Below are 18,952 nucleotides of genomic sequence, written 5' to 3' on the forward strand. Positions count from 1 at the left end.
TATTTGCATATATCCAAACAGGAATAGCCCAACATCCAATTAACAATAAAATATGCATTGAACAGGAAAAATCAATATTGATCTGCAAAATACCATGCCAATTTGTTCTCACAGTAAGCATCCTTTCCCTCCAATCAACTGAATTTCTTGAACAAAGGGAATATGAAGAGGAAAATGCTCAAATGAAATATAAGTGATTGTTTTTTGTAAAGAAGAAATGTATATACCCATGGCAAATACTTTAGACCAGATTTCCCTACAACTTTCCAGGTTTTGTGCTTCACTGAAAACAAAAAATAAAACAGATCCTGAAAATCACATTTGAAAAAACTATCACAGATGGCAATGCTTATTTGTATACTCACTAGATAATGCTCACAGTATCATATATTTGCATTTTATTTTCACTCAGAAGTTGCCTTGTGGTCATTTTCATTCCAATAAGCAAGTATCTGCTACAGCAAAGAAGGAGATGGTGGCAAGAGGACTTAAGCAGTGTTAAGACGTAACCGGCGGTATGGAATGATACTGTTCCAGCAGATCCTCTGGAAAGACATAACTGCAGAGCAGAGAGTTTTGCAAAAGACCCTGAAGGCTGATCTCCTATAACTTAGGGCCATTCAGGATACCAGTGAAGAATGGGCTTCTCCGCTCTTTGGGCCTCTGTGTCTGTGTTCACAAAGGTGGGCTGTCACCTTGAGGAGCTTGGCCTTGTCAGGAAGGATAGGTTCCTGTACCTCTGCCTGCTTACTCCTCTCGTGCACTCAAAATGTCATATCCCAGTCAAGCAGCAGTGCATTTGCACTGCCACATGCAAATGTAGCACACGGTCTTCACATTTATAAGAACAACTGTCAACTATTCAGAAAATGTTTGGAATGACTTTGGCCAAATACATGCCCCAAAAAATTTTGAGGAAAATTTGCCACTGCTCAGATTGTTCTGCTTTTTTATTCCTTATGTAGCATCACTTCACACTCCAGACACACTAATCCCAAAATTTCTACACAGGAGCCTAAGAATTTCTTATATCTCCACAAGACACAAAGATGAAATGTAGATGTTTTCAAATCCGACATCCGTATCTGAGTTAATCACCTTAGCCTTTATAATCAGTGAGTGGATAGGATAGGAATTTTTGGGGCATGGTTCATCTCCTCCAAAAGTAGAATTCTGTCAAATGATTGATGCTCTAACTGTGCCTATCAGTCTCCAGAAGACTGTGGCATGACTAGATGAGATTATAGATGTTCAAAGTTAGGTGAGATGAATCCCACCCACAGTGATGTATTAGATAAACAAATGCTATCGAAATATCCCAAAACCCATTAAGTTGATGACTGCTATAGTTTTATATCAAACATCTCCCTGAAGTGCCCTTTACTTTATGTGTTATTGCCAAAATGAAGTCATGAAGACCAATAATGAACAGCTGGAAAAGTGCATGTTACATAAAGGTGAAGAACATCTGGAGTGTTCGACAGAGGATTCAATAGAGGTTTGATAGAGTTGAATGTAATTCAACCAGCTAGAATTGCTAACAGCAAAACAAAAAAGAGAGAAAAAAAAGGGAAAGTAAAAGAAAGCTGCCAAATTCCAGACTCTCTATTTATTCTGTGGTTGAGAAACCCTGAAAACTTGGTTAGCTTTTGTTAAAGTTGCAATGTCATCTTGTATTTCTGTGACAATAGACTTAATGATCAACAACATTGAAGACTGAATGCTAAAATTATGATAAAAATTTTAATTCAAGTATACACTTAAAATAACATACTGAATAAAATACATGACCAAACCCATTTTTTCAGAACACGCAAGAGTAAGTTTTGGAATAACCATTTCCAAGGATAGCACCAAAGGCATACATATTTTCTGGTTTGCTGAAGGATGTGTTTCTGGGAGAAAACTGATAGAAATATTTAGCCATTTTGGGACACACTGAAGTTATGTGTGTAAGCTTTACCTATTTGCTTTATTTTTGTTTATGACTTGGGAATGAATATTGAAGAAAAGATAAAAATGCTTCATGACAAGTACAATACCTGGGGTTCAAAGTCACACTTTTCCAGAAAATACCTACAGTATGATATATATTTATTAATAGTGTTCCTATCACATTAAAACTTTAAGGTGAGCCAGTAAGGATATTATGATATTGTAAAATTTTAATCCTAATAAATGTGCCTATGGTAATAAAGTACCTGTAAGTTATTGCCTTTATGAGTTTGAAGTTGATTTATGTTATGTTGTAACCCGTTGCTGAGGAGGATTTCTTGCTGTACCTTCGAAATGTGTATATTGCAGACTGCTCTATTTCTTTTTACCATTCTAAACATAAACATTTGAACATTTATGTAGAATTTTTAGAAAAACTAGCATTGAAATAGAGTGACATACCAAGTGCTAGATGTGTTTACCTTTTTAACAGAATAGTTGCTTGCTTTTAATTTCTTAACCACTACCTATTTCAATTATTTTCAGATTCTCAACAGGCTAGCAGAATTTTCTAGTGCATAACACAAATACAGAGAAACATACACCTGAAACAATTTCTAAGACAATTTCCTCTCAGTGTCAGTTTACTATAGTGCACACTAATTATTTGTGACTAGTGTGTACACAGCATGAGACCTTAGAGACCACATATAGATTGCTGAAAAAGAAATATTTTTTTGATTATTTCAAGTATCATATCTAGTTAGCTTTAAATTATGCGTACTCTTTTCACTATTTTATGCTGATATCTGTTGTGTGGCCTTCTACAGCAAACCATTGGGAAGGCTTGTTTACTTTCAGGCTTTTTTGGTTGTTTTGGGTTTTTTTTCACTGTTGCATATCACCTTTATTGCTGACTTCATTCTTTAAATAAATTCTTTTTTTAGAATAAGGGATTTATGAAAAATTACCTTGGAAGACTCCTGATTAGAAAAAGCTTTTTGAGAAAAAAATCTAAACTGTCCTAAATCTGAATCTAAACTGTTCTGCGTCATAGTTTTACTCCATAAATAAGTTCAAAATTAAATCCACTGCCTCACAACACTTTTGAATAAGGCTTCCATCCTTTCCTACGGTCAGGGCTCTCTAGAAGACTACACCCTCTGGAAGACAACATGGGAGAAGCTAGGGTGGAACATTATGGAAGTCATGTAACTTGAGGTCCCTGTAGGAGACAGGATATGTGTAGGGAAGCCTCATTCAGAAGGAAATGGAGGTAAGAGCCCGCCAGGCTTTGCCTGCTGTGAGCTAGCATTCATCACCCATTTGCCTTGAAAACATCACTTAACTAATATTGAAAAAAATAAAGGATTCATCTCACTGATACTTCACCTCTAGGCATAAAATTAGGCATATAATCTTAATTAGGTGTCAAGATTTATGCAAGAGGGAGACACAACCACAGAATATACCCCATCCCAAGATAACCTGAGGTGGGCAGGATAAATTGCATTTGAAGGACACCTGCCTCCCTTCCCCTGTGTTCATGTGCAGACAGGACCCAGTTAATTAACTCTGAGGATGCAACCAACTTTCAGAAGGCTGAAGGCAGGGGTCAGGAGCCTTAAATTTCCTTAATTTCCATATACTTATCTCTAGAAGCAAGACTGTCTTCTCCAGCAGAAGACTCAGAGCAGGATCCTTACCGATGTTCTCTGGGTGGCCTTTTGGTGAAGCCTATGTCCCTTCACTGGTTATTCTAAGTCTGCAAACTTACACACTTTGATGCCATTTGATAAATGGTCCTATCTCCTAGAATAACAAAAATTGCCACTTTCTTGGGACATCCACCAGCTGACAGCTGCTCATTTCAGGGAAGAAAAACACTGTTCTGGAGATGATAGGCTGATAAAAAACCATGAAGACTGGTTTTCAGCTTTGCTGAAGGCTCCTCAGCAGTACTAGAAACACATTCAGTTCGGTACAAATTGCAAACTTTCTTTCTTCAGTCTCTTGAACAGTGTGTTCAAACAATACCTGTGAGACTGGAAAAACAAATCATGAAGCTTATACAGATTTTTCCAGAGTGGATTTTTCCCAGCTAAGAGAACTACATGCACCTACAACCTGAATATTCATTGTGTGCTGTAGCTTTGCCATCTTGACTTGTTTAAAACAAGTAAATACATTCTATCAATCTTATCACTGAACTCATAAAGATTTTGCAGTCTAGAGCAAGCTGGAGATAAACAGCTATGTAGGCAATTTGCTTTTCTAGAGTGAACTCTTAATACTGTACGTGTTTAAGCAGCATTACTATTGAATTAAATGTCACAGACGTTCTCAACAACTTGTCACATATTCCTTATGCTCCTTCCCTAATGCAGTTAGGTAGATAAGTGGTGTCATCACTTCTACTTAGTTTATTGCTCTGTTTCAGGTCAAGGGGTTGAGTAAAGGCAAGGTGTGTGAGGGAAAGACCCAGCATCACAGTCTGTAGCTGACACCTTACAGCCAGACAAAACCCTAGCAGAAACTCCTAGGAATATATGGGCAGAGTAAACAAATCAAAACATCACAACAAGAATTATGTAGTACAAGTTCTTTAATTTTTGAGTTAGAGCATTTTCCTTTCCCTATATATTAAGGGTCTTGTAAGCTCCTCCTTTGATTTATTTACTACCTTTCTCGTATTTGGACAATAAACACATCCTTATAAACATTGAGCATTTCTACTTTCTGCAGTCTTGGCTGTCAGCAGCAGTTGCCTACAGTAGGTACAATAAAACATTTTTGCCTAGGGATCTTCAAAGTTGTATGGTTTTCAGTACATTTTTCTCTGTGGCTTTGTAAATAATTGTAACACAGATACTTCTCCTCTGTCTGTTTTATCTTTTTTTCCTAGAAAATCAGTGTTTATAGTCCAGATCTGCGAAGAATCCCCCCAGATATCAGGTGTAAGTACTGTTTCAGATTTAAGTCAGGAACTTTCCTTTTTTAAGATCAGTTAGATATATTACCCAACAAGAACTGTAGCTGTAACTCCACAGTCACAGTACAATTTTTTCTTAGAGGGGTATATTGACTATACCTCAAAAGAAAGCCACTACTACCTTCCCACATTTTTTTTTAGTATGCTCAACACTTATTCATGTGCTGTTATAATTTTTATAAATATATACAAACCATTCAAATAGTAGTAAAGAGACAAAAGCCATTGTGTGCTGTTGAAGTGTTAAATATTGCTACATGAGTAAATAAAAACACAGAGTTTGTACCTTTGTTTGTGCAGTATAGTTCACTGTATAACAATAACTTAGACCCTTCCATCACAATGAAAAATGAGAAATTTTAAGGGCTATTGAACATCAAAAATTTTCTCTGTATGCCAGCACAATTATATCCTGCACAGGTGGTTTTCTAATTATCCTGAGCTGATAAAATTCTCAATATTCAGTGATCATAGTCCATATTTCTCTTTGGTTGTAATGATGATGCAGTGTTTATACAATGGGTGACAACAGGAAACTAAGCCAGGTCAGAACCTCATTTCTTAGATATTCTTAGTTACCTCACATTTTCCCTCCCATTCAGTGAGCTACATTGTCTTCTTTTCCATATGCATTATCTCTTTCCTCTCTCCCGCACTCCGGATATCCCTCCTGAGCCAGATGACCTCTGTGGGCATATTTTATCTTCATTAAATATATCATGTCAGATTAATTTGATCTAAACCTGAAGTATTTTATTTAGTCAAAACTGAAGAATTTGATTCAGCCAAGCATTAAAATGCACCCACTTATCCTGCTAAGAACTCAGCACCCTGCTGAGTGAAGTCTTGGTGCTCCTTGCTCTTGGCTTTCCTGAGCAGTTCACGTGATGAACCATGGAGGCTTCAGCAGGAGAGAGGAATGGAGTTACTAACTCTTTATCTACTCTAAGTGGTTGCTTTCGTCATTTATGGTTATCATCTGGAAATCAGTAAGGCACCACTCAGTTTGAATAAGAACATTGGAATCCCATACTGGGCTTCTGGTGAGCCTGCTTTCAAGGTGCTGTAAAGCAAAATATGGCAAATAGTTGCACCATTTAACGGGGTAACTCACCTTTAACTATGGTTGAATTACTAGAATATTCAATGTGTTGTTCTAAAAACTTTCACTCATATATCCATATCCCCCCTCCATCCTGTCACAGAAAGGACATGTTTATTGCTATCACGTTTATTGCTCCTGTGATCACTGAAGTCTGTTTTGTTAGCAAAGTCCAGTGGACAGCAAAAGAATTAAAGAACTGAGGGATATCTACCACCTGACACCCTGACACTGAGTAGCTTTACTTTGCCAGTCCTGTGTATAGTCCTCAGGTAGCAGTAGTGCCTGATGAAGCCCCACCTATTTGTCCATCTATATGCCCACAGGCATTGTATACATGGATTTCAGGGACCTTTCAGCAAGCCTACTCAATAAAATTTCAGTCCATTCCAAGTTTACAAGGGTTCAATCAGGCAGATGTTAATCAGTGAACTATGCATAAAAAAGCGAGCAGCCGTTTCTACCGTCTCCAAGATACTTGCCATAGAATCTATTATTCCAGTACCACAATTGAAAAAGGGCTTAGGTTTCAATTGAATCTTTTTTGTGGTCTCAAAGAAATTAAGGCTCCTCTAGGCTGATACTCTAATGAACCTGAATACTCTGAGACCCTCCTTTTCCACCCCCAAAAAGGCTTCTCTGACCATAAACAAGACTGTATCTCTGGAGGATTTCCTATGCTCTATTGATCTAAAGGTATGCTTTATAGTCTCTCAAGAATGGTATTTGTCTTTATATCAAGTTCAGAACCAGTAAAATTGCCCCAGACAATTTTATTAAGCTGATAGAGAAGGGAACTGCTCATTTTAGGAAGAGAGAAGGACCTTTGCTTTGTTGGTCAGTTAATCAGAGGCTTGTTATTTATTTCCTGTGAAATTCTCTTTTCTTCAGAAATCAGAAAGAATTTCAGACAGTTTGAGAGCTGTTTTACTTTCTGGCCTGTCTAAAATGAGAGAATTCAAGGAGTTCTTTTCGTATAGGTTTTTGTATTTTGTTGAGGGAGAAAAAAAACACCTTTATGCTTGATACCTAATTTAACTCCCATCAATGGCAACGGGTTAATGCTAGTAACTTTAATGGAACTCGAGGAAAGCCATGTTCCTGCTGTGGGTTTCCAAAGAACTTTGGTTTCTGAAGACTTGCATACTCACACTTTTTAGAGGCAGAGATGTAAATCTGGTTACACACTACTTGCATGTATACACATAGAAATCCAAGTTGATGGGAGTGCTAAATCCATAAAATGACAAGAGTGATGCTTCAACAGGCATGCAATCTAAATTAGTCAGGTAAAGAACAGAATAGAAAGAGAAGGAGTAGGATGTGAAGAGAGCACAGAGAAAGACAATAGAAGCCAGAGGAACATTCAATTATTTTGTAAATGTAATTAAAGATTATCTCTCACTGTTTCAGTGAAGGTGATAGAGGTACTGACAGATATTATGAAGATATTCAAAACAAGTGGCACGTAAACGTTTGTGAAGTCTTAGTTTGCCTAAGTTTGTTGTAGTTATCTTATTTGCTGCAAGGTTGAAGGTACAGTCAAGATGTTGCTTAGCTGAAAAAGGTAATATATGGGACAGAACTCCAAACACACCAGGGTGAGATTGGCAGAGAACATATATGTTTATGAAATTCAAGAATTCCAAGGATTTAAATGCTACTATTTGAATGATATATTGAGAACTTCTATTGAGGATAAACTGATATAATTCTGGTAGAACCTAAATTCCTGGAGAATAAAGTGCAGAGGCAAAAATAGCGATACACAAAAGAGGGAAAGAATCAAAAATTTTTGAGAATGGGGGCAACTGAATGAAGAAAGTACAGGTAGAGAAATTAAATAGTCCTAATTGCAACTGTGTTTTACCAGTATATTGTAATTGCCATCATAAAAATTAAGGAACAAAGAAAGTTCCTTTATAACATAGAAATTGTCTTTTCCTTTAATTTCTTAACTGTCCTCCTGTGGCTGACAGGACTTCTTGTAGGTATGCAGAAGAGTAGATGGTACTAAATTCATGAGTCCTACCTCATTAACTATGCTTCATTCAAAGTAAGTTTTGCTTTTTGGCATGTCTAAAGTGAACGAATACAAAATGTTTCTTTCATATAGGTTTTTGGGGTTTATTTTTTAAAAAACTGAAACCATTAAAAAAAACCAAACAAACAAACATATGATTCAGTCAAAAAGTTTGGAAAAGAGTTGGATATGATTTTCATTTTTGTATTTAACAGTTCGGGGTTTTTTTTAAAGCTTCTTTTAAAAGATGTTCCAGCCATGACTAGCTCTTGCCTTTAGGTATTGAAGTGTTTTCCACATTGGTTTATAGGATTACTCAATATGTCAGTTCTCATCACAGTCCCTTTCAGCAGCCAGTCTTTAGGGGGAAAGCCCAGGATCCAACCAGCGGGGCACTGACACCACTGCATCCCAATCATAGCAGACATTCAGAGGCAGAATGGAATTGCTTACTGTAGGTGGTTTGTTCATGTGGCATTAAGAGTTTAAATCACTACAGGGCAAACCACAGTTTATGTAACCTTTCTTTGAGTATCTGTGAAGCCAAGACTGTTAAATACTGGGCAAAGTGAGCAGTGATGTATTTTAATGACCATCTGAGGTCTGAAGTTAATGCTCTGAGTTTTTAGAGAACCACGAGATCTTTGAGAGTTCACTGAATAAAAACTTGGTTGCTAATCCCTTGAATGTCAATGGTATGCTTCATGAGTTTATACGACTTTCTTCAATCATGAGTCAGCAAAATGGCAATTTCCTTTGTTTTTTAGGTTTTGTGTTTTCCTTGTTTTTTATTGTCTCCATGAGTTGGCGAGTTTTGCTGGTGACATTCCTTTTTTTTCTTCTGTGAGAAAAGGATCCATAAACTGGCTTTGTTTACTTTGATTCAAGCAAACAAGTCATTGCTGTCTTTTACTTGATGGGATATAGCATTGCCATCTATTTGACCCAACTAAATTAAAAAACAATAATCTATGAAGGTAATTTAGCACTGTTTTAGGACACTTGGCACAGAAGGGGATTGAGTTGCACTTTAAATTGGGAGCCTTACAGATGTATTATTCAGAATGCATTAAAAACACAAAATAAACTTAGGAGGAATAAAGTAGTGGGCTCAGCTCTGCTTTTCTAAAGTCAGAGCACCAGGGCAGCTGTGGCTGATGATTGCTAAAAGTGTTAAATCATTCCAACATTCCCATTGTAATCTTACCAGACAGAAACCAGAAAAGCTTTATACTGCAAGAGTTTTAGGACTTCTGCTTGAATACTACAAACAGAAACACTGCAAATTAGATGGCAAAGCTTGACTAAAGGTGACTTTTGGTTGAAGGATGCTGCAGGCCATGGTTGGTTAGCTTTGTTCTTGGGCCATGTTTGATGTTACTTGTCAAGTCTCAGACACAGAGCACTGTGGAGGGGAAGGAGACAGAAAGAGATAACTGCAATTAAAAATAGGTATTTTCTAAACCGCAGACTTTTATTTTTATAGCTGGTATATTCCTCAATTCAGAACTTTCCCTGGGTGAAAGAAGCTGATTATTTCTTATACCATTTAGCCTTTGTCAGGAGGGCTATTTTAACTGCAAAGAGAAATATGTGAAACTGTCAGCTGCAGACCTTTAATTCCCAGGCTTATTTTTGTAAACAATGATGCCATTTTTTTGCGGCACACTTCCTTTCACGGAGATACAAAGATCAAACGTGAATGTTTCATTTTCCATAACTCTTCCAGACAAACACAGCTCTTCCAGAAAAACAATAACAAAACCCCAAAGAAGTAAACAACGTTCACAGAGGGAATATAGCTTAAGTAATTCACACAGTATACAAACATGTAGTGGTACAAAACCTGCAACATGAGTTTTTTGTTACATTTTAACAGTGTTTCCTCAAATCTTCAAAGCTTGCTTGATGGTTTGCTGAAGTAATTGAACCACTCTTGAGTTGTTTTATATAGGACATCTTATCTTTCTTTCATTACCCAGTCCGTGGCTTCTTTTCTATTCCCATGAAATCCATGTACACACTTTAGAAGCCCTCCTGAACAAGCTTGCTTCTAACTTTCACAGAGCCCTTAGCACAATTTGAATACGAAAGAGATACTGAATAAAAAGCTTTAATCTCTTGTCTGCTATTCTTCTTTCTTGCCTCTTCATCTCCCCCCCACCACACCCCCCCACCACCACCACCACACCCACCGCCCTTCTTCCAAGAGCTTTTCTGTGTTAGTAAAGTGAACACTTTCTGTTTAAAGTATAATGCTCGAGAAGATGCACTGGGAGAGTGAAATCGAAAGCCTGGCCTGTGAAACCTCTCTGCCACTATTTAGCAATAATTGTGCTGCATTTATTTGCTCTTGAGCTTTTTGCAGGTAAAAGATTAGTAAAGAGCTCTCCTTAACAAAATCATTCAATCAGTAGCAAGCATAGGCAGTATCAAATGTGCCCTCTACCTCAAAAACTGTGGGGCTCTTTCTTCTGATACCTCTTCCCTCGGTTAACTGGAACTGCTTTGAAAGGGCTTTCTGTTCTCCGCTCTCTTGTCAATTTGAATGCCAGGAAATGAGCCCCCTTTGTGAGATTAATTAATAGCAGGAGCTGATCGGCCCAAGCCCAATTGCCATGCAACAGTGCTGTAATTGCTACTTTGTGGAAAGGAAAGAAAAAGTTTTGGTTGCAGTTTAAGAAGAGGGTTTAAGGAAAGTTCTTTGAACTAGAGGTCTCAGTGCACTGGGTTAAGGCAAGAAGCAAGGAGGCCTTTGAAGTTTGTTAAGAGGTTTTGGAGGAGAAAAAAGTTGGGTGGCAAATGGGAGCTGGCAACATCAAAAGCATTTAGCACCGTTCCTCACCTGCTTGTATTCAGAGTAGAGACCACAGGCTGGAATCACCATTTTCTTGCAGTTTAAATGGTCATTTTGGGGCTCTATTTGTTTTGATCAGAAACTGCACCATGTATGTCAGTATGTATATAAGGGTTGCTACACCTGAACATACAAAAGCTGCATATATCAGCACACGCACATACAGGTATACATGCAGGCTTTTCTAAATGACTCCAAGTATTATATACATACATATATATATATGGCAATTACTCAAAAGCTAAGGTCAATTTTCAGGAAAAATTTGACTTACAGAAAGCAAGCACAATTCCCTTGCAAATGCCTAGGCTGGCCACAAGCAGGTATGGCAGAAACTTTTGCATGAGCTGGTAATACCACCTGTGTGACAAATTAACATCCCTCCACCTTCTTAACATTCAATGACAAAGATGCAACTTTACAAGCAGAGCACAGCTCTGAGTCCAGCAGCACAAAGTTCCTGGGTTACTGCCCGAATGGAGCCTGGGGGAATACCTTGGAGCCAGGGGATGCCCAAGTGCTGCAGAGCCAATGATGATGTTCTGCTCCACACCCCACTGCAGGGTCCATGGCCACTGCATGGTGGAAATCCCTTGGTGGCACAGAAACACCTCAGAGGCTGTTACAAGCCAGTGGAGCTTAAAGCAGTCCTGAGGTGTTCTGAATTATACAGACAAGCTGCTGTCAGTCCTGAAATTCAGAGAGGGCAAAGGTGGGGGAAATCCACTTTCGTCCACTTCCCCAGCATCTGTCATTTACACCACCAAAGTCAATGGGTCAAATTCACATCTTGTGATCTGAATGTAGCCAGTCATTTCGGGATGAATTTGGCCTGGTGTCTACATCCTTTTAGTACCAGGACAGCACTACAAATTAAACCACAGATATCTTGTCACAAACTTTGTGATGTACTTTAAACCATTTCCTCTCAGAGGGTCGTGACTGTCTTTTTTGTTCTCTCTTTCTACAGAACCCAGTAAAAAGGACTTCTAACACAGTAGATTGTGCTTCTAGTCAAACATGCAATCCTCACAGTAAACAGGTCTCTGTATTGCTAATTTGGGTAGCAGGATGAGATTTCAGAGTGACAATAGTCGGAAAATCATTTAGATCTCAGGTACCTGCCTTACAGTTTAGGAATAATAAGAAAGAGGTGGGGTTTTTCTATTTCAAGAATTGCCAGGGTCTGTGGTTTTGTATATTTCCCCCTTTCCAATCTCATGTAAAAAAATAAAATAGAAAACAAAATGTGCCTTCAAAGAAATGTCAATAGGTATTTGAACTCTCTACACCTCTCAATCCAACCCTTCAAGATTGTATTAGGTCGGCAGCTTTTCTTCTTCTTCCCTCCAGTTTGTTGTATTTCTTAAAAAGGTACAATTAAAAGGAAATGTGAAATGAAGCCTTGCTGAAACAAAAATCCACACACACACACAAAAAAAAATTAGTGGTGCAGGCTTTAGTAAGATTGCAAATGAAACCTAAAAAAAAAAAAAAAAGGAAAGCAAGCCACTTTAGACAGGATTCATCTTACCAAAGACTTTGCCTTCTCCAGCCTCAGCTTGGCTCCCTCTGCCTCCAAAGCACAAATCTGCCCTCTAAGGCAGGTGGGATAGCTTGCCCTTTGGGCATGGCTGACCCTTTCCAGTGTCTACAGAGGGAGCCTGACCACCTAACTTAGAAAAGCACATTTTAAAGCAGTTAAGGCTGGGGAGAGGAACACTCTCCTACCAAGGTTAAGAGAGAGGGGTCCAAAACCTGCCAGATACACTGAGAAGAGGCATTCTGTGATTCCTGTTCATTAATGGCTGATATAAATATTAGCTTATTCTTGTAAGTGTTTAGAAGAACACGCTAGAGTCAGACACAGCATAAACAATATCACCAGAGAGAGTGCAGTGGAGCGTGTTCTTCATGTTGTAACCTCATGAATCAGTTTTCAATGCCATTGATAAGAGGTTCACGTCAGCCCTCAGATCTATCTACCATTTTTTAAAATCAAAGCATTTCACAAAATAGGGAAGCTCTCTTGAACAGCAATAATAATTGTTCTATCTTAAACTCCTGGGTGCACCCAAAAGTATGTATGGTGGGTAGTTTGCTGGTTCTGCACCCTCTCTTTCTCCACTTGCTCTTTTTCCTGTCCTAGCATTGAACAGCCTCCCCACTGTCTTCTCCCCAGAGCAAGAAAGGAGTAATTGCAACCTTCAGCATCTCTAGAAGTTGATCTGCTTATATGTCATACCAGAAAAGTATCAAACCAGAAAAAGTTTCTCATACAATATCCAAGAAGCAAGCAAATATAAAAATTAAAGGAAAACACTATTCCTGAGGCTGACTGGATGAGCTGTACTAAGCATATATATTGCTTTGGAGAATGTTACGCCACTGACTTAGCTTTATCTACTTGGTTCATTTAGGCCACGTTTCATTTTTCAGCTTCTCATTTAGTAAAGGGTGACTGACTTGGAATCCAAGTCTTGAAAAGAGTTTGCAATTTTGACTTTTCTAGGAGACCGTAGGGAAGCCAGATACAAAAGCAAGACTTCAAGAATCACTAGTTTTTCACCTTGCCCTAACCTGAAGCTTAGGACATATGAAATGCTCAGACTTCAATATCCCAAGGCCACATTACATGTCATAGTAAATTTTACTTACCTTAGGCACAACAGTGATGTAGATCTTTATTTAAACATACAAATTAATTCACAAAATGTCTACAAGATACCCAAGCCCATCCACATACCATTATTTTTCATTGGGATTTCCTATAATTTCATCTGTTAACAAATGTAGCAAATTCATTTTAAAATTTAACTGGCAGTGCATGGAAGCAAAACAAGTTCACTTTTATTATGTCAAACACCTTATTTTATGCCATGCATGTTAAGGTTTACCACTCCTTAAGGCTTGCAACTGCAACATTTTAACTGATATCTGGAGGCTTGTAATTGTATGTGTGCACATCAATTATGGATTGGATTCAGCATTTTCAGATAACTTCACCAATCACAAAGAGAGCCCAGTGGTCTCCTGGCATTTTCAGAGCAGTTTGATTACAGGTGTAATACATACAGCCTTGTTAGCTCTCAGTGATGAGGGATTCCCTTCCCTGCTGGGTTCTAGCTGAGGCACTGACCATTGCTTTTCACTAACAATTTCTATCTGCTCCCAAGAGATGTTTTAATGAGCCCCTCCGACATGGCCAAAGGCAAGAAATGTTCTCTGGGCCAGTGAGGTGAAGAGCCAAAGCTTAGCCTACTAGGCAAGCAATAATTAATAAGGTATTTTTGATTCATCTCAATTCATTAACAAAGTTACTTTTTTTTTATTACTGCTAAGCAACACAACGTTAAGTCTGTCACATTACTCACAAGTATTGAATGAAAAGCTTGTGCCAAGGTACGCAAAAAAAAATTAATTTATGACAAAAATAAATGAATTTAGAATACTAATTGGGAGAAAGCAACTGACAGATACAGTGAAAGATTGATTTTAGGGGAAATGGAGAAATCTGTTTTCTGTTTATTTTAAGGACAAGGAACGAATACTGATTAGAAATGTATAGCCAGTTAGGTTAGTGCAGCATTTGGTTAGGTTAGTACAGAATGTTAGATTTGTCTAAAATTTTTCCCAGATTCGTGGCTATCTGCTACTCAGGCAGAGTGACAGTGGGGCTGTGGTCTGTTGGAATTGATGGCAATGGTTCCTTGACACCCTTTGACTGTATTGCCCTATGACAAGCAGTTTGTCAGATTACAAATGTTGCTTCTTTCCATAGGAAGTGATGTTGCTTATTATCAGCAATAACCAATTTAGGGGGGGCCGAACTTCTGCTGCAGTAATCAAATAAACTACCTGGAGCTGATTAAAGGATCCTCCAAATTTTTGTTTTCATCAAGTCAGGATCTCGGGAGAGACAACCAGCTTTGATAAGTTGCTTGGCATTTTGTTTTCTTCCTCCTTTCCCCAAGCTGAGGATAAAGAGAAAGACGTCGCCCGGAAGAGGAGTAAAAAGAAATATTAGTTAAAAACAGAGCGCATCAAAGCCGAAGCTCTTTAGAGATATGGAAGGGGCATCAATCACTTCTGTGGGCACATTAAGCTGTTACATATTATAGCCATCTCGGTTTAAGTGGTGTAAGGCTCATCTCATTTGCATTTGTTGTGTTACAATCTTGCTTCAGGCCTGTCTCCACAGTGAATAAGGTGGCTGTGCAAGGCAGCTTGTGGCTGGCATAAAGGATATGTCAGAGTCAAGCTGCTTCACTAATCAGCTTTGCTGGGGCAGATACATGATAGTCTATGTGAAGAAATTTAGATAATAGTATACAGCATCCACTGGAACTGTATATAGTGTATATAGGGCTTTAGACTAACTTCTAATCCTTCCTGGAAAATTTGTGAATACTGCAGCGATGTTCTAGTGACCTCTAAAGGCAGCTGGTTCGAGCTGTGTAGCACTTTTTGTCAAACCTCCCGCTTTGTAAGACACATAACGCAAATGTTCCTAAGGGCTCCGCATGGGGAATTTTCCCCAAAATATGATCTTTCCATTAAACCTTCCATGTTTCATTGCCACGTTCCCACCTCCTCCCCATTGTCCGGAGCAGCTGCAGGTGAGCCCCGCAACCCAGCCCTCTGCCTGCCTGCCTGCCTGCCTGCCTGCCTGCCTGCCTGCCTGCGCCCCCTCCTCCCCCTGGCCCCTCTGCCTTCCTCTCCCCCTCCCCGCATTTGTCACGCCGCCCGCCTGCGCCAGGGGCCAAGCCAGGGCTGCGCGCCCAAGCTAACAGCAGTCACAACTCGCATGACCCTCCCCTGGGGCTCGGCGGTGGTAGCCGGCATCTCGTGCTGTGGTCTCGCTCTCTGTTCCTCCTCTAAACAACTTGGCACTACCATCAACTTTCCTGCATCCAGCAGGCCAGGCCAGGGGCTTTATTAACATAGAATAACAGTACCTCGCCACAGGCCAGCCAGCATGGGTGCTGCTCCGAGTCGAGTTTGGCTGCAGTGTTAAGCTGGCTAAAAATGTAAGTTTTTACAGATGTTACTCTTCTGCTTCACATTTTCTTTTCCTTTCCTTTTCCCTTCTGTGATTTTAAAATGACGTTTATGAGAGAAAAGAGAAAGAAAAAAACAACAAAGGAACAAGAAAAGAAGGCTAGAGTTGGGATTCAACTGCCCTCCCTCAACTCTTTCCGGCACAGCGTTTCCAACTCTCTGTAGCCCAGCATTTTCCCCACTGTCCTTCTCCTTCAAGCTCAGCCAGCAGGTCTACTGTGTCATTTTCTTGAGTGCCAATTTGCAAAGATGGCCAGATCAGAGTCAGAAACCTTCCCCTGACGGGGCAGGTTGCTCCTGTCATGCACCTCTCCTGCTTGTTCTTCTGCTCCGCTCAGCAGCTCTGACGGTGAGCACGAGATGCCGTGCTTTGTTTGCTTTAGTCATGATTAAACAATTAAGCTGGACATTTGGGTCCATTTGGACAACGGTGCGCGCACACACACAAATTAAACGTCAGGTGATAAGTAGAAGCTGCAGAGTGCTTTAAATGCAGGTGAATTCTACGGAATAATAGATCAGGAATGTCTTTTCTTACTCCCCTATTGAAGATAAGGGGAACGTTTTTTAAAACAACCTCCTCCTCCCCATCACCACCACCACCAACCCCATCCCCCCCACCCTCCCCATGATGAAGGATCTGTAAAGTTGAATGGTTGGGAGATAATAACTCTAACGGTAAAGGTCCCAGCATACGTATACCACCCTGCCTCTGGCAGTAATCCTGGCTTTGGGGATCTGAAATTTCCTAAAGATGTATTAGTGTCTTATACACATGTGCTCTTGTGCACTCATAATCCTTTTCACTAGCTTCTTAGCTGCATGCTTTGTATTTAAATTTTCCTTCTGACCAAGTAAATCCCTTTGGATGAAGTGACAGGAGCTTTTCAGCACCCATAGCTGGGTGACAGCTGGTGTAGAGGCTCTGAAAGACTGCAAAGTGTTCCTTACTAGCTTTCTTCAGGACCAGTGTCAGCCACCAGCTGAGCGATTTGTTAGCTCCCCTTTGGGCATCAGTCAGCTGAAGAGGCTCACATTAAAGGCTAAAGTAATACAATGGATATTAATATAAAAAAAAACAATATCTGTGCTCCTGGCTTTACTGTGCTTTTAATTAGGTGCTTATTCATTATATGTGAACACAGTACATTTTCATTAATTCGGGAAACCCTTTATTAATACTGTATGAAGTATATATGCTGGCCTCAGAAACACACTGTTAAAACTTTGGCTTGAAAGATGTAATTGTCAGAAGCCTTTCTAGGAGCAGCAGCACAGCGCTTAAAGTAGTTTACTTACAGATCACAGAACAAGATGTTTGTATTTATTTTCCCTCAAGTAAAGTTTCCCTGCAAATGTCCAATGTGTAATATATTCTGTTATTTAATTCTAGATTTGAAGGTTTGCTTCTCAGGGGTTCTGGCAAGTTTTTGCTATTGGAATTAGTAATGAGGAGCACTGGAACTGGGGAAGTAAATCGTGCAATGTAATCAGGTTGTTAAAGGAAAAGTAATCCAAAAATGGGACTATTTCAGAAACAAACTAGGGCTGGATGTAATGTTGCAGGATGCTGCCTGCACAGGTTTTTCTGAGGGGGTGCAGGCACAAAGGCAGGGAGAAATTCTTCACCATTTCTCCAACAAGTAAAGCAAAGATTAATTTAAAAGAAGTCGATTTTAAAACAGGGTGGCTAGTATGATAAAATTTTTAATTATTTATTGAACTCTGAGGAGATTGAAGTACTGAGCTAGGTAAAACTCCCACAGCATTCAAGTTGTTTTGCTTGAGTAAGGACTGTTGGCTTAGACCAAAGACTTATGAGAATTGCTTTATAAAAATAGTAATTAACATTCAATACTTTGTTGGTGTGCCACCCACATATATTTGTGAAAGTATCTCAGCTTTTAAATAATAATCCAGACCTGTGATAAGCAAAGACGTAAAAGTATTTTAATTGTATTATTTTATCTAAGACACGTTGTCATAAGAAAATTCTCATTTACAAATTGGGATTAATGGAATCATGAACTTTTTTTCTTTGTGCTGTTATGTTTTAATAAAGTTGGGATAATAGGGTTTTTCTGTGTTTCTTATTTTTCCTTGTTCTGGAAATGAATGAGGGATCCTAAAGGAATAAATCAAAATTCCAAAAAGACATATGAACTCCCTCAAAGCTTTGAAACATTATTATTCCTAAAAACAAATAGCTAAATTAAAACTACAGATATCTGAGGCAGTTCCCAATTCAAATTTTGCTCCTGATGACTAAAATCAAACCAACTTTGGGCCTTTGATTCATGTTCAGTAAAAAACTTTGAAAGTAATTTCTGTAAGAATGCTCATTTTCAAAGAAATATAACAGCTTTCAATATCATGCATTTCACTCAACGTTTCTTTCCATTTTAATCAGATCTGGAGGTTTATTGTCTATTTTTTTTCACTGACAGTTGCTAATTGAATAAGATATATTTTGTAGAAATAATAAAATTTGCAAGGTGCTTCTTATCTGTGAGTAATAGATCATAGAAATGAGGAAGATTATTCAAATGAATTAAAATAAAGCATTGTTTTCTGTCTCTTCTTTTTACTTTGGAAACTTAACAAAACTAATTTACAAAGAAAAAGTGAGGTCTTTTTATTTTAAAACCTTTTTCATTCCTCTACAGAGACAGTTTCATACATACCACGACAATGTAAAATGCAGTTTCAGAAAAGAGATAGCATTACCTTTCACACACCAAATCAGACATGTATTTACAGTTCTCACTCCTCCTGCACCCTTTGAATGTGTTCTTGCTATTCAGTCTTACATCTGGATTTTGACCCTTCTTTGCATACATTTTTCCCACCTCCAAAATATGCTGCTTTTGAGCCAGAAAATAAACACTCACTAAAATCACAAATTAAGCCTCCCCCTGAATGGATTGCTGAGGGACCTGATCCTGTACTCGCTGAAGTCTGTAGAAGTTTTAATCACAAATC

The sequence above is a fragment of the Falco naumanni genome, chromosome 2 (genome assembly GCF_017639655.2).
Source record: "Falco naumanni isolate bFalNau1 chromosome 2, bFalNau1.pat, whole genome shotgun sequence".
Classification (NCBI taxonomy): Eukaryota; Metazoa; Chordata; class Aves; order Falconiformes; family Falconidae; genus Falco; species Falco naumanni.